This window comes from Taudactylus pleione, unplaced genomic scaffold (assembly GCF_031769625.1).
Source record: "Taudactylus pleione unplaced genomic scaffold, aTauple2 ptg000556l, whole genome shotgun sequence".
In the NCBI taxonomy this organism is placed as follows: Eukaryota; Metazoa; Chordata; class Amphibia; order Anura; family Myobatrachidae; genus Taudactylus; species Taudactylus pleione.
The window spans coordinates 23,362,458-23,383,237 of record NW_028284958.1 but is presented as its reverse complement, the minus strand read 5'-3'; the positions used below and the strand labels follow the sequence as shown (position 1 = coordinate 23,383,237).

General features: G+C 47.6%; 1 protein-coding gene and 1 non-coding gene across 3 annotated transcripts in view; both read right to left on the bottom strand.

The window, feature by feature from the left end:
- Positions 1 to 20,780, bottom strand: part of SMAD6 (SMAD family member 6) — a 71,752-nt gene that overhangs the window by 13,134 nt on the left and 37,838 nt on the right. The gene's annotated exons all lie outside the window — the stretch shown is intronic.
- On the bottom strand, positions 8,663 to 8,791 carry LOC148481980 (U8 small nucleolar RNA). Its single transcript, XR_015871832.1, has one exon. It is a non-coding gene; the product is annotated as a U8 small nucleolar RNA (small nucleolar RNA).

Here is a 20,780-nt window from a genome sequence, read left to right as displayed (position 1 = left end):
GGAAGTCAGAAGACTGGCATCCAAAGATGCTTCTTCAATATAGGAAGTGGCATCCCTCATCTGTCCCACTAAAGCTCTCTGAACCTCCGGAGCTTCCCCAGGAAAAGTATCTTCGAGGACATTGGCCCAGCTCTCAATGGCTTTAGCCACCCAAGAGATGGCCATGGACGGACGGGCCACCGTCCCTGAGGGGGAATAAATTAGGGATGTGCAGGCTCGGATAGGTTCGAGTTTGCACGTTGAGTTCGGATTTTTCCCTTCAAAAAAACGGAACTCAGAAAGAGGCTAAACGTCATCTTACATGGACGATCATCATCATTCCTGGACAAAAGTCCAGGAATGATGATGTTCGTCCATGTAAGAGGACGTTTAGCCTCTTTCTGAGTTCCGTTTTTTTGGAGGGAAAAATCCGAACTCAACGTGCAAACTCGAACCTATCCGAGCCTGCACATCCCTAGAATAAATTGATTTTAAACAAGTCTCCACCTTCCTGTCTGTGGGATCCTTTAGGGATGAAATGGAAGGTATAGGCAAGGTAGCACTCTTGATTAAACGAGTAACATGAGAATCCACTGCAGGCGGGGTTTCCCACGTTTTGCAATGATTTGCAGGAAATGGATAACTAGATGCTAAAACATTTCTGCGGCTGGAACCTCTTACTAGGTGACTGCCAGGCCTCCGCCATATGATCAGCCAGCTGGTCAGATAGAGGAAAAACAGCTAAAGTCACTTTTGCCTGCTTAAAATTTGGATACTTGGACTTAGGGGCCGGTGCGTCATCCTCTATATCAAGAATGGACCGCACTGCTCTCACCAATGCCGGCACATTAATGGAAGATTTCGTCTCCACTTCCCGGACATGGGAATCCGAGTCATTGTCCTAAGGCAATTCACCCTCATCCGAGGATGCATCAGAGTCTGATAGTTGCGCAGACAGGGATGACATAACAGGGCATTTAGACGCCTTCTGAGGCTTGTTACTGCGTAACAGTTTGAAAGGCGGAAGATGAGGCTGCCAAACTCTGGACTGAAGTGGAGCACATCCACCCATGGAGGTTGACGCACCTGCGGGAGACCCTGGAAGGGAATGACGGACTGCTGAGTCGACGGAGACTGAAAATACATAGGTAACCCGTATATGGATTAACAGTCTGTGACCCGAGAGGGGACTGCAATAATTGCGGTATACCCTGAGAAGGGGGGATGGCTGTTTGGGGTAACCCCCTATGGGGGAGAGCAGTCGGGACCGCCAGACGGTCCACGATGGAAGCCAGCACCTGAGAAAACACCGCCTATCCCGAATTTGGGGGGTTAGAGGGACCAGGTAACTGACGGCACCTCACACCACAGCCCATCCTGTGATAAATCCTCCATATTTACCCCTGCAGCGCAGCGACTGCAGGAGAGCAGAGTGGGAGCCGCAGAGCGCTCAACTTCCTCATCAGACATGATAAAATATATATACAGATATATATCAACACGACAGGATAGCTCAGTGTTACTCTTGGCGTACCCACAAGCATGCAGCACACAAGCCCACAGATATGGCACCGTGTAGCACACAACTGTATGTGACCGACCTCACAAATACATGAATTTATATAAGTGAGATCCAAGAAAAGCCCTTCCCACACACACCTGCCAGGGCTGTAGGAGAAGAAAAGGGATAGGTATAGACTGACAGTAGGTAGAAATAAAGCACAGACAGTCAGCACTAGCAAAAGTCACATACAATGCAGAAAGTTAATACTCACCGCACCTTTACCACTACATTCAACCTGCCAAGATTCTATAGTGCTGTGTACGCTGTCCTAACAGGGGAGAGGTACACAGGGGGACCGGTCCACGCACCTGCTGCCCGAGAGATCTGCAGCATGCCAGGGAAGATGGCCGCTGGAGAACTCACTGGAGGTGTGGCCGTAGGAGGAGAGCAGCACAGCGTTGCCAAACCCAAACGGAAAGGCGCGCTGAGCTGAGGGGAGGAGCCTTAAACAGGGTAGGCTGCCTCCCCTGGCTGGACATTAACCCCTGGGATGCCGGCTCCCGATTACCGCCATATTTCCCTGGTGGTCTAGTGGACGTGCGGGCCATGTCTCTGAAGAGGGGGGAGCCCGCCGCCACTGCCAGCGCCTCAAGTCTGTCCCCAGAGTCCGTAAGCTAAGGACTGCAGACTATACTCACCGGCAGCAGCGACCCGCGCGTCTTACCTGATCCCCGTCAATCCAGCCACAGTCCAGGGATCCCCCAGAGCCCGGCTAGTACAGACTCTGGGGTCCCCCAGATCTTTACTGACGTCACGGCGCCTGCGGGGTGTAGGAGTGGCAGCGTGGACGTCCACTGGACAGTCCGACGCTGCCACTCTGAAGAATGTAAAGTAAAAATAATACTAAAAACTCAAAAAATAATAAATATAAGCTTAGGGGTTGCTAAGCAGCCCCCTGTGCAAACTGTGACCCGACTCCGGCCAGGCACCAACTGAGGTGCCTGTGGCTCGGGGCGGGGTATACAGGAGGATGACCCAGTGCATCCTGGGCGCTAAAGGTTTAACTGTGTGGTGCTCGTGGATCCAGGTCCAGCTATACCCAAAGGTCAACCATGTGAGACCCCCTATGGACCCTGAAGTAGAAAAAACAGAATTACAAACAGAACAAAGAACCAATCCCCTGACGCTACACTCCAAAGCCGCAAGGTCAAACTAATAAAGTGCCACCAACTCCAAATGTATATGAATAAAAATTAATTTGACCATAGCATGCACTATGAGTTGTACCAACATACACTCCAGTATTGTAAATGATGCTCCTTTTGTTCTCAGCAGCTCGATTTGTCCTTGGGACTAGATATACCTACACCATCTATATGGCACTTTGGTGATGAAGAATATAAATAGTATTACAAAGGAACAGGGTGCAGCCTAAGGATGAATAATGGCCGCTGCAGCCGCGGGAATCTGGACCCAGAGGGCCAGTCACAGTAGGCGAGTACTGGAAAGGAGGAGAGAGGTTCAGCAGAATGTCTGAGTCAGCGGCAACCAAAGCACCGCAGCTTTCCAGTCTAATCCTTTGGCGCCCTCCCGGCGGTGACACGAGAGCGTCATGGATGTAGATTCCTGGCTTCGCTTGCTGGCCAGCCTGAGTAAGCGGAGGCTTACTCAGCTGGCCGGTGCCGTCCAACATTGCGACCTCGGTCACAGCACTGGTATGCAGCCGAAGGTGTCAGACACCTCCTGCTGCATTTGCATTTTAGTAAGGACAGAATTGCAAAGTTGCTTGTGTGCAACTCTGCAATGCAGTCCTCTCCTGAATCAGGCCCTATATGCATTTTATCTTCTGTTTCCGGGACATACCATTGGAGGATACAATGTAAGAAACAAGCTGCCGAGAACAAAAGGAGCGACATTTACCATACTAGAGTGTATGTTAGTACAATCCGTAGCGCATTCCATGGTCAAATTTATATTATAAATAAACATTGTATAACTTTGGAAATGAGCTATATAACCATTGCTGCACCAGCAATCCCAGTACCCAGAGAAGCAGCACCAGTTGAACTCAAAGGTTTAGTGCCATTGTTAGCAATGGGGAGGATATGATTGTATAAGTGAGGCAGGTTATAATAGATTAGAATTACTTCTCTTGTCAACCAATACTCAGTGCTTTTCATTTTAAAATGGGATTTTGGTACTTACCGGTAAAACCTTTTCTCTGATTCCACAGGGGACACTGGAGGTTGCTTACGCTGGGGTATAGAGGCATGGATAACTGGAGCCGGCACTTTAAATAATTCAGAAGTGTGAAGCTCCTCCCCCTCTATGCCCCATCAGCCCTCAGTTTAGAAAATGAAGACCGAGAGGAGATGGAGAACAAAGAGTAAAAGGGAGAGAAAAACACACAATAAATCAAAACATGCAACATAAGGAACAAACCGAACAGGCAGGCTAAGAGCCCTGAGGTGGGCGTCCAGTGTCCCCTGTGGAATCAGAGAAAAGGATTTACCGGTAAGTACCAAAATCCCATTTTCTCTTTCATCCACTAGGGGACACTGGAGGTTGCTTACGCTGGGGACGTCCCAAAGTTTTCCCCACGGGCGGGACCGCTCTACGGCACCTGCAGAACAAGGCGGCCGAAACATGATGCTGAAGCAGCAAACATGTCAAATATGTAAAATTTTACAAACGTGTGAACAGAAGACCAATTGGGCGCCAGGCACAATTGTGACGAGGAGGCACCCCTATCAACCGCCAATGACGCACCCACAGAACATGTGGAATGAGCCGAAATGGATGAAGGAGGCCGACGGCAGCACTAACATAAGCCTGAGGAATAGTCAGCCTAATCCAATATGCCAGCATCTGCCTAGATACTGGCCAACCACTCCAAATAGCATCATAGAGGCCAAAAAACGACTGACTTACAGATGGACTCTGTCCTGGCAACATAGATGCGGAGAGCTCTAACCACAGCCACGGTAGAAGAATCACCCGAGTCCGCCACCAATGACGGAACCACAATAGGCTGGTTGATATGGAAAGACTACACAACCTTGGGAAGGAAAGCGGATACCGTCTGGAGTTCCGCCCTATCAGCATGAAACACAAGGTAAGGTGGCTTATAGGATAGAGCACCCAATTCCGAGACTCTACGAGACGAAGCTAGAGCCAGAAGGATGACAGTCTTCCAAGACGGGTACTTAAGAACAACCTGTTTCAAAGGTTCGAACATGGGCGACTGAAGGAACAGAAGCACTAAGTTCAAGCCCCAAGAAGCTACCGGAGATACAAAAGGAGGCTGCATACGCAAGACCCCCTGAAGAAAACGTCTGCACCTCAGGAATGAGGACCAATTTGTGTTGAATGAAAATGGAAAGGGCAGAGACCTGCACTTTTACCGTTCCAAGGCGAAGGCCTGAATCCAATCCCGTCTGAAGAAAAAAACAGAAACCCGGGACAAAACGAAAAGTCCTAGACGGAAGACCCCGACTGGAACACCACAAGACATAATAATGCCAGATACGATAATGCGCAGCCGAAACTGGCTTCCTGGCGCGCAGCATGGTGGGAACAACAGAGTCTGGGATATCTTTACAAGATACTGCTTTCAAGAGCCACCCCGTTAAACGCAGCTGCGCTAAGTTGGGGTGGACGCAAGGACCCTGCTGTAGAAGATCCGGCCGCCAAGGAAGGGGCCACAGATCATCTACCAATAGGGACCGAAGGTCCAAGAACCAACCTCTCCGAGGCCAGTTTGGAACCACGAGAATGACAGGCCAACTCCTGTTTAATTCTTCTGAGAAGGTAAACGAAGTTGTAGATCCAAGGAACTGTCAGAGCGTCGACTGCCTGTGCTTGCGGATCCTGAGTTCTTGACACGTATACTGGGAGGTGATGATTCAATCGTGACGCCATGGAGGTCCACCTGAGGACACCCACATCGATGAATCAGTGCGCTGAACACGTATGGCTGAAGCTTCCATTCCCCGGGATGGATGTTTTAGCAACTTAGGTAATCTGCTGATTTTCGGCCCACCAGAGAATCGGAGTCACTTCTCGAATGGCCATGCGACTTCGAGTCCCGGCCTGTCGGTTGATGTAAGCGACGGCCGTCGCGTTATCTGTTGCACTCTTACCTGACAAGACCTTAGAAACTCTGTCGCGTCTATCGGAGCATTGTAAATCGCTCTGAGTTCCAACACATTTATGGGCCACTTCTGTTCCAGTGGGGACCATCGACCCTCAAAGTGATGATCGAGGACTACTGCTCCCCATCCTCAAAGGCTGACATCTGTTGTTACAATGATGCAGTCCCACACTTAGGATATTTGGATTGTGTCCACCAGGGGATAGCCACTCTGATAACCGGGTTCAGACGGATCTGTCTATGTAGAATCAGATGAGACCCTGACCCACAGTGACAGCAGGTCCAGCTGAAACACTGTTGAGTGGAACCGTCCGAACTGTAGTGCCTCAAAAGCAGCTACCATCTTCCCCAAGAGACACAAAGAAGTAGGGACACCTTGCTTGGTCTGAGGACCCGCTGAACTAACAAACGGATATCCTGGGCTTTGTCTTGTGATGCTGGATCCAGGATCATGCCCAGAAATAGGAGTTTCTGGGACAGAATGAGATTTGATTTCTTGAAGTTGATTATCCAACCGTGTTGGATTAGAGTGTGATATGTCAGTAAGGCCTGGTCTGAGAGAAGGTTACCGATGGAGCCTTGAGTAATAGGTCGTTCAAATAAGGGATTGACCGAAGAGCAATCATGACTGACATGTGAATATGCAGAGAGCAGAGGATAACCCGAACGGCAACGCTCAAAATTGGTAGTGGTCCTACAGTATAGTAAACCGCAGGAAGGCTTGATGCGGTTTTCAAATTGGAAACTGGAGATAGGCATCCTTGATATCCAGAGATAATAGGAACTCCCCTGGTTCCAAGCTCGCAATGACAGACTGCAGAGATGCCTTTTGAAACGATACATCTTCAGATATAGGTTTAAGGACTTGAGGTTTAAGATGTGCCTGACCGAACCATCCAGTCTGGGCACTACAAACAGGTTTGAGTAAAACCCCATACCTCGTTGACGCTACGGACCTAGCACCGATGATACTATTACAGACTGGATAACCTCCTGTAGAACCCTGGCCTTGTCTGCAGGTATAGGCAGACTTGTAGTAAAGGACCGAGGTGGAGGGGGGACTTCGAAGTCTATTCGGTACCCCAGGGAAATTAGTCTCCACGGTTCTGAAGAGATTTGAAATTTCTGCAAGCAGGCTGCCACCGCAGGGAACCCCAGGTGGGACGGAAGACTGTCATGCCACCTGTTTTACAGCTGGTTTTAGGCTCCTCTCAACGTACAACAGTGTGTGGTCGATCTCTACCTCTGCCGCTTTTTGATAGCGTGGGATCACCTCTGGCTCTACCACAAAAGGAATGTGGTGCACGAAAGAAAAACGAAGGTTCAGTGTAAGATCTTCTGGGAGCCTGAGCAGTAGACGAGAGGAAAGAAGACTTACCCCCGTGGCCTGAGATATCCATTCGTCCAATTTCAGGTTAAAAAGCAAGTCACCAATGAATGGAGAACCGCACGCTTGGATACTGCGTCCGCTTGCCAAGCGCTCAATCAGACCCGAAATAGCAAACGCAGATATGCAATTCTTAGAAGCTTCTCCCAGGTAAACTGCAGACTCGCAACTGTGTTCTGCTAGTAGGCGTAATTCTGCTCTGGAAGGACCAGAGTCCAATCCTGTGATCACTGGTCAGCTCAGCAAACCACAGCCTTGTTAACCCAGGCGGTAACAAGGGTAGGTCTAAGTTGAGCTCCCACTGCAGTATAGATAGCTATTAGCGTCATCTTCCACTTACGATCCAAAGTGTCTTTTAGTACAGTAGCTCCCGGTACTAGAAGTGCTGTTTTCTTAGAGACGGGAGGTAGACGCATCTACAGGAGGAGGAGTTTCCCACTTTTCCAGCGTGGATGATGGAAAAGGATAGCTAGACGGAAACAGACGTGAAATTTTGAACCGCTTATCCGGCTGTTTCCCGGCCACTGAAAACTGCTGTGATAAGCGGAAAAACAGCAGTGTTAATGAAATAATTCACACTCCTGGGACGCAGGAATTATATCCTCAGTTAAATTGAGGATATTTCTGACTGCCAAAATTACAGATCCCACCCCGGGAGAGGCGAACTCTAACTCCTGAGGAGTACCCTTAAAGGGAAGGCCTTCAGGAGATTTGAACCAGGGGTTCCGCCATCACTGCCAGTAGTGAGATCAGCGTCTAACCCACTAAGCCACATGGGCTTCTCCTGTAAATGGTGTGAATTGGAGGGTGCAGACACCGCTGTACCCATAACCTGTACCATGGTGTTTAGAGACTTAGGTAACCCAGCCACCCAGGGAGGATGAGACCTGCGTGCCTCTGCTAACTGTGACGTTATGTCCGTCATAACTCCTACCATGTCAGCGGCTGTCGAGGCGAGTTAGTAATCGTGGTATACAAGCATCACATAACTCGGATGCTTGTTACCTTAGAACAGCAAACAGCTTTTGAGAAGCCTTTATTCAGTTTGACATTGATACACACAGTCATTCAGAATGACACACATTAATCAGAACTGAACAGATCTGAGACAGAAGGCTGGTCTGGGACACAGAGGAGGAGATACACCCCACTACCTTCCCACAGATTAGACTCCCTGCACTTACACCCCAGTCACAGTCTGTACCAGGGATGTAGTAGGATTACAGATGTGCAGGAGTCCAGCCTTCTGTAGCCTTACAGCTGCACTCTGCCTTCAGGAGGGAGAGAATGCAGGCATTAAGAGCAAAATATGGCAGGCATGCTGTTTGTAATAGCTCTGCGGCTGAGCTTTCCGCGCTGTGTAGGCTCCGCCCCCCGTCCTTATCAATTATCCAAAATGGCTGCCCCCGTCTAACGGAGGAGCTCCTTCACTGTCAGTCCCGCTATGCGCCCCCGCCGTCCCTCTGAAGCTCTTAGCGGCGAGCAGGGACTGAGGACAGCTTTTGTCTGCCCCCGCCTGAAGCAGCGCTATGTCACTGGGCAGCGGGCGGTCAGGCGGCGGGTGGGAGTGGGGAGTCGTAGCGGGGAATGCGCAGTCATACTCACTGCATTCCCCGGAGGTAGGATCATCAGCGCAGTAGTCGGGTTGACACACACCCTGGTTGTTGGTCAGAGCGGTGCTGGGGATCAGGGTACTCATATACTCAGATCCATTCATCATGTCCGTTTCTCCATAAGGAGGACAGGTAAGGAACACCCTCACTGATGATCTCTCACAGCTGCAGCACACTCTTCTTGTTAGAGTTGTGCTGTGGCGATAAGGAGCTGTCAGTGCTTTTGTAATAAGCGCTGCGCACTCCTTCCTGTTCTACTAAGAACAGGGCGCCAGGTACCCGGACCCCACCTTTAGAGAGGTGGCGAAGGGTACCTAATATAGTGTAAAAAGATGCTTAAAAAACAAATTAAAACCTAAATGTAAAATAAAAATCATGTATTGCTGGAGCACAGCATAATGTGACCAGCTCCTAGAGGCACATTTTCTAAACTGAGGGCTGATGGGGCATGGAGGGGTAGGAGCTTCACACTTCTGAATTATTTAAAGTGCCGGCTCCAGTTATCCACGCCTCTATACCCCAGCGTAAGCAACCTCCAGTGTCCCCTAGTGGATGAAAGAGAAAGTAAGTATGCCAAGCAGTGTACTTCAGTCTTGACAAAACTGTTCCTAGGTAAATGTAATCGCTCCTATAGTACTCTTGTCTCTCTGTGATGGGAAAAGTGGGAGGAGCATTGCGTCAATAAAACGAATTCCAGAGACTCACTGCAGCCTGTGCATGTGCCTTAAGATGGCTACACACCTAATGGATTGTTGTTCATACACACTGAACCACCATCATCTGTTATCTGGCCTCGGGTCCCGCTGGCCAGGGGATTGTTGCGCCCCCTCTCTGCGGCCTCTGCTGCAAGTGTACCGACCACCCGTGCACACTATGCCCAAATAGATTTGCAGGTATATTGGGCATGTCTGAACGACGTTGTATCACTAGTACACAAGATATAGTGGCCAATCAATTATCGGCCAATATATCTGCCAGCATGTACCCAGCATTAGTCAAAAAAGACAAAAAAAAAATATGAACAGATTCTGAGAGAATTACCTGCATTAAAAAAAACACAGGATCCTTGGCGACTATTCCCAAATGCTTTAACACTCAGTGGCCACTTTATTAGCTACACCAGAAATTCCCAAACTCTGTCCTCAAGGTACCCTAAGGGTTCAGGTTTTAAGGATATTCATGGTTGAGCACAGATGGTTAAAATCAAAAGACTGAGGTACTAATTAAGTCACCTGTGCCCAAGCATGGATATCTTTAAAACCTGGACCGCTAGGTCTGAGCTACACCATTTTGGAACTGGAGAGGATCCCCTTTGCCCTAGAACACCCCGAATTCTTTGTTGCATGGATTCAACAAGGAGCTGGAAATATTCCTAAGAGATTACCATCCAGATTGCCCGGTTAGCATGACATAGTTGCTGCACATCTCCCGTTCCACCACATCTCAAAGGTACTTTGGATTTGGTAACTGTGGAGGCCACTGAACACATTGACACGGTAATGTTCTTGGAATCGTCATGAGAGAACATGTACTTGTGACATGGAGCTATATCCTGCTGGTATAGTAGCCATTAAAAGAAGGGTAGGCTGTGGCCACAAAGAGATGCACATGGTCATCCAAAATGCTCAGTTAGGCTGCATCATTTAAACAATGCTCAACTATTACTAGCGGGCCTAATATTATTATTCTCCTTTATTTATATGACGCCACAAGGGTTCCGCAGCGACTTACACAGTACATAAACAAATGAGCACACAAGAAAAAATTACCCAATCAAGGGAATTCAGGCGCTAATGGGTGTCGTCGTTCTAAAGCAGCTACTAAAGAAACTGGAGTAGTCACCTCCAGTAAACAACATATAGAATGAATAACCACAAAATAGCAGTACTAAGTTACAACTAATGATAAATCAATCTGAATGCAAACAGATATAAATTGATTAAAACCGAATTTTAATATAAAATAATAAATAATGGCAATAACATAAAAGTAATATACATACAGTCTAGACTGTTAGCAATAAAATAGTATCCACTATACACTTCCAGAACCCTAAAAGGAAGAGCAGTTGTGAAACAGATGAAAAGGTTGCGTATGCTTTTTCCAAATTGTGACACTGGACTTGGTAAGCAAGACGGTTGAGTGTCTATGACTCCTTTTATCGTGGGGCCATCATCCAATAGAGCTGAGGCACCGCTGGAGGAAATTGTCCTATAGATAAATGAAGACTGGAGATACTTCAAATAAAAATGATAAGTCCTCACCAGTATTACAGTTTGCCTGTGGTAAAGCCTCCTCCAGATCAGTTCCAATGTATGGGAAAAGTTCTAATCAGGTAGTGCCGAAAGTAGGTCCAGTGCTGGTTTAAGCAGTTCCATGTATAGAAAAAGGGTTCGTTGGAGTGAATGGGGGTGAGTTCCTGACACGTTTCGCTGCTGTACGCAGCTTTATCAAAATATAGGATCCCTCCCAGGGTCCCCCGCTGCTCGCGCAGAAGGACTCCTAGGTCATAAACCCAGAAGACCCCACACCGCAAAGAACAGATGTTATTGGGAGAGCTGTCCTATGCTTGATGCATCTTGCCCAAGGTCCCTTAGATCACATGTATTTCCCAAATTTGTCTGCATGCGTATATGCATTGAGTTGCTGCCACATGATTGCTAATGCAAAAATGGAATCAGCCAGACACAAAACTACATGGCCGAAAGTATGTCGACTCCCGTTCAAATTAGTGTGTTTGGGCAATTTATCAGCACCCATTGGTAACAGGTGGATACAATCAAAACATACAGCCAAGCCATCTCCATAGTAAAACATGTGCAGTAGAATGGGATGTAAGACAGTGACTGTACTGGCATTATCAGAGGAGGGGGTTCCTTCTCCTACAAGTCAGTTTGTTAAATTTCTGCCTTGCTAGAGCTGCCCAGACAACTATAAGTGCTGTTTATGTTGGAACAAACATATAGGAGCAACAAAAGGTCAGCAAAGTCGTAGGTCACACAAGGTCACATAACAGGACCACCAAGTAAAAAAAAAAAATATTGCATTCCAAACAGTTTCTGGAAGCAATGTCCATTATGGATTAGGTGTCCATGACAGAGAGGCTCATAAAAACCTCAGATCACCAAGCACAATGCCAAACGTCAGCTGGAGTGGTGTAAACCACACAGCTATTGGACACTGGAACAGTGGAAATGCATTCGGTGGAGTGACAAACCCTACCTCACCATCTGGCAGTCTGACATACGAATCTGGCCATGGGGGATGCCAGGAAATCACTTCCTGCCAGAAGGCACACTGTCCACTGATGGGATGTATAATGGTCTAGGCCCCTTAGTTCCAAGTAATGGGACATCTTTAATGCGTCAGCATATAATGACATTATAGAGAAATGTGCTTCTATCTTTGAGGGGGATTCAATTAAACATGACTGCAGTGATGGGCCATCCCGGAATGGCACATCGCGAGCAGCAACATAATAGTCTTAAATCGCACAGCGTAAAGGTGCCCAGGAACACTAGAGATGTTGAGGGTATCGTATATGGCAGATATGTGCACCAAACAATGCGATCATGTTCTGTAGCACATTGCCCTCAACTGAATTGGTGCCTTTGCAGCAATGGTTTGGAGACGGCTCTTTCCTGTTTCACCATGACAATGTGCACGCGCACGAAGAAAGGTCCATCAAAAGAATGGTTTACAGAGTTTGGGGTGAAAGACTGCAAAGACTCCAGGCCTCAGCTCGACGTAACACATTTGGGATGAATTTGTGGCTTGCTATAATCTAAATAATACTGAAAGCCAATTTTTCCAAATTTTAGGGACAGTAAAGAAGAACATGATACTCCCTATGGGTAACTTTAAGATCAGAATAATAATTATAAGAGAGCAGAAGTGAGGGGAGGTATCTCCCAGGATAAGTGCCCAGAGCTATTCATTCGATGGCACCAGCCCTGCCACAGGAATCGGGAGATGCAGTTTAAAGCAACTAAGCAAGCTGCATTATTCGACTTAAGTGCAGGGCACGATGCTGATGGGAAATGCTGTATAACCGTGACTAGCCCTCGAGGCACTAGTGTGGATTTGTGCTTGCACCTCAGGAAGTGCCAGCAGAAATCAGCTAGTCGCGGGATTGCAGCGTCGGAAACTATCATTCACTAGGCTGTTTAGCCTTGGCTGGAGTTAGCAGACTCCTAAGTGCAGAATCACAAGTGCAAAATAGATTTTAGGGAAAATTTCAGCGTTATTGGTTATATCCTCAGCTGATACTGATTTGTCTCCAACAGGTAATCAGCAATTAATATCCGAAGTCTGCTGCACAACATTACTCCTGATGTGCTGCTTGATTTGAATTTTATATTTAGGTAATCAGCAATTAATATCTGAAGTCTGCTGCAGTCTTATAATATTTTATTGTATATAAATTGCCATAAGCACTATCTCCAGTCTTTAGATTGTGTGTAGGCATGATTGATCTTAAGTCCTAAATGTTTGGTATGTGCTACATGTTTGTTTAAGCCATTTTATTGCTGGGTCTGTATTGGCTGGCCAGTGGGGGGTTGTCATTAATTAGGATACACACTTTGCTACATCTCTACTTAACTATCATTCACTAGGCTGTTTAGCCTTGGCTGGAGTTAGCAGACTCCTAAGTGCAGAATCACAAGTGCAAAATAGATTTTAGGGAAAATTTCAGCGTTAGACCGGCATTAAACCGATGGAAAACAGAAAGAGAACATTTCATCAAACAACTAAACTGCTATCAATACTGCATATGAACACCTATGGAGCATCAAGTGTGAGTTCACTACCTCTTCACAACAAATATCTGCTGGCTGCATAACAGGACATGCAACACTGGACTCCTTGTCTGGTCATTGCAAAGACATTATCTCACTTGCTACTATTTGTGCTGCCTCTTGTTTTTACTAAAAACTAAATTCTTATTTGTACCAATGCAAAGTAACCTCTAAACCTTGCATATACGGTCTGATTTACCATTGCTTTTGTCTAGCCTCACTTTTTATTACTCATTTTCAAAACCCTTTAAAACACAAATATTCCCCTCAATTAAAAAAAAAAAATGTAAGAATAAACTTTGGTCGCCAAGCATACGCGTTCACCAGCATTTTTTAAAAACCTTCAACACTGTCGTTCTCACATATACACTATTCTTAACTGATCCACACTGTGACCATGTTTTCTTCAAATTCTCACTTTACTCAGTGCCTACCTAATCCTTTATTCTGCCCCCTGTTCCCACCTCTATCCTTCCCCCCCCCTAGTCTCCTCCACTACTTCTTCCTCTTCTCTCCCCTCCTCTGTCTGTATGCTTCCCTCCTTCTCCTCTCCCATTACTCCACTTTCATTCTTTTCTCCCCCACAATGGTCCTACTACCCAACCACTAAGCTCAGCACCCACCCTCAACTCCCTATCACTTCACCACACCTTCATCTACATCACACTAATTTCCACCCTTTCCTACAAATGTATCCAACCTCTCTTGCCTATTGATCATTTCCTTTCACTCCTGCCTCCAAGATCTTACCCGTGCTGCTCCCTTCCTCTGGAACTCCCTCTGTCAGACTCTCCACAAATCTTCAAACGTGGTCTCAAGACTCACTACGTCAAAGCCTTCCAGCTCTCATCCTAACCTGCTGCTTACATGCTTCTTCCTCACTGTCTACCCTATCTGTGTCACCCCTGTCTATCTCCCCCCCCCTCCCCCTATAGAATGTAAGCTCTCATGAGCAGGGCCCTCTTCCCTTATGTGCTTTTCCTTCCCTCACTCATAAGATCATCTACTCATAACTCTCCACAAGAGCACTTAACAGTTGGTAGTGGACTCCCTGCTGCTTTTTTGAGTGTTATGATCGCTGCAGCAATTTTATAAACTATGTTCTTATTCTGTATTGTCTTGTACTGTAAGAGTTTGGTCATTTGTTAATGTACTTTGTGAGGCACTGCGGAACCCTTGTGGCGCCATATAAATAAAGGATATTATTATTAATAATAATAACTGTATGCTATATCCCCTCACTTCTAATTTAATTTTCCCTATGAATCTAGTGGTTTTGGCAGAGACAATATTATTCTATTTAAAAAGACAAAATGAAAAAAAAAAAAAACACACGTATCACAGTTGGTAGAACCAACTAGAGGAACATTAAAGCTGGGTTCACACTAGACGATATGTCGGATCCGGCAATTCGAACGATATATCGTCCACATCGGCCAGTGCGTACAGGCTATGCCACTGACGATGCGCGCTCCCATGCATTGTCAATGACATCGTATGCAGCATGGCCCCCGCTGTCGATCCAGGCATTGGTAAGTATGTACGCACTTGCTGGTGCCGGCACCCCAAAGGGTCACATTGCTAACGAGGTCGGTACACACTAGACAACGTCTATGCGGTCGGGACATCATCTAGTGCAAGGATGTCAAACTCGCGGTCGCGGGCGGCCCAAAGAAGCTGTTTATGTGGCCCAACCATGTGGGCCCAAAAACATATATTATGCGGCCCTGCATAATAATGCTTCTCTGGGAACGCTTCAGAGGCCAGCGTTCCCAGAGATGCAGTTTGCGGGTGACGTCATCCGCTATGTGAGCGGCCTGCCCTGCTAGATGTAATTAGATCCAGTGAGCGGCAGGAGTCTACGTGGGAGCAGTGTCCAGCGGCCAGCATGAAGAGAGATAAGATAGAGGTAAGTGGGGTCTGTTCTATACTGGGAGAGGGCACAGCATAAGGGGCATTACTGGGGGCTCTGCATAAAGGGGCATTACTGGGGGGCACAACTTAAGGGGCATTGCTGGGGGCACTGCATAAGAGGCATTGCTGGGGGCACTGCATAAGAGGCATTACTGGGGGCACTGCATAAGAGGCATTACTGGGGGCACTGCATAAGAGGCATTACTGGGGGCACTGCATAAGAGGCATTACTGGGGGCACTGCATAAGAGGCATTACTGGGGGCACTGCATAAGAGGCATTACTGGGGGCACTGCATAAGAGGCATTACTGGGGGCACTGCATAAGAGGCATTACTGGGGGCACTGCATAAGAGGCATTACTGGGGGCACTGCATAAGAGGCATTACTGGGGGCACTGCATAAGAGGCATTACTGGGGGCACTGCATAAGAGGCATTACTGAGGGCACTACTAAGGAAATTACTGAGGGCTCTGCATAAGAGGCATTACTGGGGGCACTGCATAAGAGGCATTACTGGGGGCACTACTAAGGAAATTACTGAGGGCTCTGCATAAAGGGGCATTACTGGGGGCTCTGCATAAGAGGCATTAGTGGGGGCACTTCATAAAAGGGCATTACTGGGGGCTCTGCATAAGGGGCATTACTGGGGGCACAACAACATAAGGGGCATTACTGGGGGCTCTGCATAAGGGGCACTACTAAGGACATTACTGAGGGCACAACATAAAGGGCATTACTGGGGGCTCTGCATAAGGTGCATTACTGGGGGAACAACATAATAAGGGGCATTACTGGAGCACTACTAAGGACATTAGTGAGGGCACAACATAAGGGGCATTACTGGGGCACTGCATACTAGGCACTACTATGGCACTGCATAAGGGGCACAAATTCAGGGGGCATTGCAAAAGGGGCTGTAATACAGGGTAGAATTGCATAAGGGGCACTACTACAGGGGGCATTGCATTGGTTTTTATTAATAATAAACCTTTAAAAATTGCATTGAAGACTTTTTTGTTGCGGCCCACTCACTCGTAGACCTTGAAACTTCGGCCCGGTTGGTATTTTCAGTTTGACATGCCTGGTCTAATGTGTACTGGCCTTAAATATACCCCTTATCAAAGTGTAAGATTATAGAAGTGGAGATGTTGCCTATAGCAACCAAATTCTACTCATCATTTATCAAGCAACTTCTAAAAGAGAACAGATAGAAACTGATTGGTTGCTTTGGGCAACACCTCCACTTCTATAAACCTGCACTTTAGTAAATATACCCCATAACATCTAAAATTCAGCTAAGACTTCGTAAGGTTGGAAAAGGGTACTTTTAAAGTAAAAGTAGTGGCCAAATGGGAATATATGAATATTTTAAATAATTTATGTTGTAAATACGTATCATATGGCAGCAATATATCTAGGGATAAAAATAATAAAAACCAATGTGCTTAAAAATGGTGATGACATCCCTTATTTTCCTTCGCCTTACAAGTCTCTCTGGGCGGGATGCATGACGCATTGCATTTGGGATGTGATGCATCCAGCCACCTTTCGCATGCATGCCAGCTTTAATTATGCTAGAATGCATGAAGAAAATCACTAAGGACAGCTCTCTCAGTAAGAGCAATCATAGAAACGTAGAATTTGACAGCAGATAAGAACCACTTGGCCCATCTAGTCTGCCCCATTTTTAAACATATTGTTACCTCAACCCTTATTGATTCTTACTTCTTCTGAAGGATGTCCTTATGTCTATCCCATGCATGTTTAAATTGCTGTACTGTCTTAACCTCTACCATCTCTGATGGGAGGCTATTGCACTTGTCCACTACCCTTTCTGTGAAGTAATTTTTCCTCAAAATTTCCCCTGAACCTACCACCCTCCAGTTTCAGAACATGTCCTTGTTCTAATACTTCTCTTTCTTTGAAGAATATCTCCTTCCTTTACCTTGTTAAAACCCTTTATATATCATGTCCCCCCTTTCCATTCTCTGCTCCAAACTATACATATTAAGATCTTTTAGTCTTTCCTGGTACGTTTTCTAGTGTAGACCTTGCACCATTTTAGTTGTCCTTCTTTGTACAGTCGCTAATGTATTAATATCCTTCTAGAGATATGGCCTCCCGAACTGAGGGGGTCATTCAGACCCGCTCGCAAGCGGGTCGATGTTCCCCCACTGCGCATGCGCACGACGGAGGGAGCTCCGTCGGGCGCATGCGCGAGAGCCGGCGAGCGAAGGGCTCTCCATCGCTCCGGGTCTCGCACCAAAGGGGGCGTGCTGTCGATGTTGATTGACAGCACGCACCCTTTGGTGGGCGTGCCGGGGGCGTGGCTGCCAGACGGAGGCGTTCCCATGGGAACGCCTACCGTCTGAAGCCGGCCCCACTGACATCAGTAGTGATGTCAGTGGGAGTGATTTTGGCTCTGATAGAGCTAAAATCACTCCAGGGCTTGCGGCAGCGAGACCCTACCGCAGGGTCTCCGTCGCAAGCCCGAAGGTCGCGATGGTCATCATGGACGCTCGCTATAGCTGTGGGTGGTCACCCACAGCTATGCGAGCGTCCAAGAGGCCGCTCCATTTTCATGTAGGAGGGCCCTGATTCAGAGCGAGCGCTCTGGTCAGAGCGTCCGGCTCTGAATCAGGCCCTGAATACTCTATTTAGCCTTTGGATTTCTGAGAGTGCATGATTTTGCATTAAACTGTAGTCGTCACGTTCTTGACCATTCCTCTAGTCTACCTAGATCAGGGGTGGTGAACCTCCGGGCTGCGGGCCGTATACGGCCCGCAAGGCGAAATCTTCCAGCCCGGCAGGGTGTCAGCGGCAGAATCAGCGTAGTGTAGCCGCTGTCAGCGGCGGCAGGTAGCGCAGCGGGAGAGCAGGGATGTCAGTATTGTCATCGGCGGCAGGTAGCGCAGCGGGGGAGAGGGGATGTCAGGATGGTCATCGCCGGCTGGTAGCCAATGACAGCCCTGACACACCCCTTCCCCCCACTGCGCTATCAGCGGTGGCAGGTATCACAGCGGGGGGATGGTGTGTGTGTGTCAGGGCTGTCATTGGTTATCAGCGGTGGGAGGTAGCGCAGCGGTGGAGGGTGTCAGGGCTGTCATCAGGCAGATTAGTGCAGGGGCTCTCTCCCTATCAGTGGCGACAGGTAGCATGGGGTGGGGGGGGGTGGGGGGGATCAGGGTGTCAGAGCTGTCATTGAGTGGCATGCAGGGCCCTCTCCCCATCAGCAGCGACAGGCAGGCAGCGCCCAAGGGGGGGGAAATCGGGGCTGTCATATGGCTGCCATTGAGCTGGTTAGTGCAGGGGCGTGCAGGGTCTCACCCTAACAGCGTGGGCAAGAAGGCAGTGGTGGCACAACAGGGGGTGTGTACAGTCAGTGCTGTCATCAGGCTGGTTAGGACTGAGAGGACCCCAGGGCTGCCTTATCAATCTGCCTGTCACACACCCATAGGGACTGCCCCTCCAGACTCTGCCTGGCAACATACCAAAGAGAAGCAGTTACTTACAGCCATCGCATTAAGGGTGAGTTAATAATGTTTTTAACCAAATATAAGAGGCAAAATTTTAAGTTAATTTTGTTTGGCCCCTGAATGATTTTCTAAAAATCAAAATGGCCCTTGGCAGAAAAAAGGTTCCCCACCCCTGACCTAGATCATCAAATCATTTGTTTTACCCCGCCTGGTGTGTCTACCTTGTTGCATACCTTTGTGTCATATGCAAAAAGGCATAGTTTCCCTTCAATACCATTTGCAATGTCACAAATAAAGATATTAAAAAGCACTGGTCCAAGTACAGATCCCTGAGGTACTCCACTTCCCTCTTGAGACTGCACTACAACTCTCTGTTTCCTATCCTGCAGCCATGATCTTATCCATTCAACTATCTTTGTATCCAATCCCATGCTTTCCAGTTTAACAGTCTGCGATGTGGAAGTGTCAAAAGCCTTACTAAAGTCTAGATAAGCTATATCTATGCCCCCCCACCCCCCCCTTTATCTATTTCCTTACTCAACCAGTCAAAAAAGTCAATAAGATTTGTTTGACATGATCTCCCCACAGTAAATCCATACTGTTTGGGGTCCTGCAAATTACTGGTCCTTTGCAAATGAGGGACTTCCGTGTCTATGACCCAGAATTGCCTCTGGTATAATTCTGGGCATGCGCAGAATGACACACGCCCCGCAGGGGGTGCTGGAAGGAATCAGATTGGGTCCCTCTCGCATCACTCTCGGAATAAAAGCCCATAGGCTTCTATAGGGCAACGCCATCAGAAGATGGCTTTACCCACCATGGATTGGTGCATATGAGAAATGCGGATCTGTACTATGCTTGTGCCAATAACTGACTGCGACAGCAGTCCCCCCTAAACCGCAGCATGACAGTCAGTTATTTGGAGGCGGCGCTGCCTGTGTCACAGAGAACAGGGGGGGGGGGGTGTCAACCTCGTTTTTAGGGAGTCCCGACGCAGATTTTCTGGCCTTGCGATCGAGCAGGAGGTGGCCATTCCGTGTGGGCTTACCCAGATTGCCACAAATATTGCAACCGATGGTTGCGATGTTGATCGGATCCTGCGTCTTCACGCGCAGTCATCGGATCAGAGGTGCTTCCTTCAAACACTAGCATATATGCACACAGTTGGAACGCAGCTGATGTGTGCACAAGTGTACAACTCTGAATCAGGCCTATAGCGTGGAGGCCCTCGGCACTGCCCAGTGACTGAGGCTACAGTCACTGGGCCTCTCCCATTCCAAGTATAACAGCGTACTGATGATCATAATATTTTGTTAGCATTGAGGAGTTAAGCACCTGACTGGTACATAAAGTAGATGGCAGAATACTTACCTCTCTGGCAGACAGAATGAGCACCACTTGTGGAAGTACAGGGAGGTACGGCGTCTGCTTATTAATTGCCACCGACCTGATCCTGCCCTGTCTTTTCTTAAACATGAATTCTTCCTCCCACTCCTCTAATGACTTCAGACTGTCTGGACCTGTCACCCATAAAGAATAGGGATAGGCTCAGGCATTTCTGTCTGATTGTATAAAAAGTTAAATTAAACGCTATGACTTCCTGAGGTAGAAAAACAGGGGAGGGAGGAGTTGCCAATTCTCTACTTAATAACTGTAGTAATAATCTAATCATCATCATCATTAGTAGTAACAACCACCACCCAAACCTACAACAAGTTCGGGTTCGTTTTGCGGACTATACAATAATCAATCCAAACTTACAATGCAAGAACATTAGCACATGTAAAAGCTACATGAGCTCATCAAATCCAAGGAAGGATAGCCCAGGAGAACACTACCCATTTGGAAAGCCCTTCTCTACTATGCATGACAGACTTCCTGACAGCAAGCACAGTCAAGGAAAATGCATGAAGCCTTTCACGGGGCCATTGCTATCTATAAGTTCTTAGTTGAA